Source organism: Phocoena sinus, chromosome 14 (assembly GCF_008692025.1).
Source record: "Phocoena sinus isolate mPhoSin1 chromosome 14, mPhoSin1.pri, whole genome shotgun sequence".
NCBI lineage: Eukaryota > Metazoa > Chordata > Mammalia > Artiodactyla > Phocoenidae > Phocoena > Phocoena sinus.
Genome location: NC_045776.1, coordinates 81,537,247 through 81,538,929, shown reverse-complemented (window position 1 = coordinate 81,538,929; position 1,683 = coordinate 81,537,247). Strand labels below are relative to the sequence as shown.

Below are 1,683 nucleotides of genomic sequence, written 5' to 3'. Positions count from 1 at the left end.
ACGTCAACACCAAAAGGCTGAAGAATCATCAAAGAGATTTCAGATGCTCTATGAAGAAATTCACTTTAACACTTATAACTTTAAGACTGCATACATTACAAGAGTGCATTGATGATACAAGTTGTAAAATTCTTTTCCATTCCTTTGGAATTTGCATATGATGGTTCTGCATCAGTCTCTGCAGGTAGATGGAACAAGCTTTGTTTTTGTGTTGTTTTTTTTTAAACATGCATTCAGCTAGATATGATTCAGAATAGATTAATACTCCCTTTTTTTCATTACAGTTAGCTAAAAAATTGCCTGGCAGCCCACCAAACAGGATTTGCTTTAAGACCAACCCACAGAGTCAGTTGGAGACTGAGGGCGCTGGGACCTGCTGGGCCGGCCGTAGTAGTGTTTAGCTAAGTATCGAGAGCATTAAGAACAAAGTCCTGGTTGGAGGCCCAAGGCCTGCAGCACCAGCTGTGGAACCTCCACGATGTGACTGCACAGCTCCATCCGAAAACGTTTGCAGGGTGATCACTACTGAGGGGCCACATAGCTGTAGGTGGGTGTTCCTGGGGCCCGATAGTGGGCACAGTGATGGGGTGGGGGGCGACAGGAGTTGGGGAGTGGGCGGGCAGTCAGCAAGGTAGCCGCTGACATGGCTATAGTGGTTCCCGCCATCGTGCCCATGGTGACCCCGTTGCCTCTAGGCAGAGGGGTGGGAGCAGGGGACACCGTCGCTGGCATGCTGTTGGGCTGCACCACTGTGGTGTGGTGCATGACGTGGCGGGGCTGCATACAGGGGCTGGGGGGGTAGTACGTGCCTTGCTGTGCGTGCGCGCTCTGCTGGGGGTAGGCACTTCGCAAGGGGTGTCCAGCGGTCTGGTAGGGGTTGGGGAGGAGGAGTACGGTGGCACCGCCCCGCTGGTGGGGGAACAGGACACTTTGTAAGGTGTGCCAGGAGTGTAACCTGTTTGGAAGGTAGGATTCGCTCCAGAGTACGTGTTGGGGGAATAGGCAGGAGATGCTGGGTAACCCATGGGGAAACCAGCTGGATATCCAATTTCTTTGGCATTTGCATAGGGAACCGCAGAAGAACCCGGGCTATAGACAGGGTTCATGATTTCAAGAACGCGCCGTGGCGGCGGCCTGGGCCTCGGTGACCAGCGCTCGCCGGCCCGGGGCGGGCTCGGCGAGGGGCGCGCGCCGCGGAGGCCTGCTCCGATGCGCGGCTGAGCCGCGAGGCCCAGGTTGCCGCCGCCGCCTCCCCGGTCCGCGTTCCCCCTCGCCCAGCTCGGCCCGGCCCGCCTCTTCGCAGCCTGCGCTCCCTGCCGACGCTGCGCAGTCGCCCTTCACATAATCTTAATCACATTCAGTTGCGTATTGTATGCTTGGCTGAGTGTAGTCAGTTAGTGAGCAACTCTGGGAATTTAGCTTAAAAAAAAAAAAAACGCCAAGGCTTTTAGTAAAGACGTTAAGACAGCTCAACAAGGAAAGAATAGTCTTTTCAACAAATGGTGCTGGAACAACTGGATATCCACATGCAAATGATGAAGTTGGACCCCTACGTCTTACCATATATGAGAATTAACTCAAAATGGATCAAAGACCTAAATGCAAGAGTTAAAACTATGAGTCATATGAAGACATAAGTGTAAATCTTTGTGACCTTGAATTAGGCAGTGGTTTTTTAGATAT

At 52.5% G+C, this 1,683-nt stretch overlaps 1 pseudogene; it reads right to left on the bottom strand.

The window, feature by feature from the left end:
- Positions 1-522: 522 nt before the first annotated feature.
- Positions 523-1,118, bottom strand: LOC116764906 (annotated as a pseudogene).
- Between the last annotated feature and the right edge of the window lie 565 nt (positions 1,119-1,683).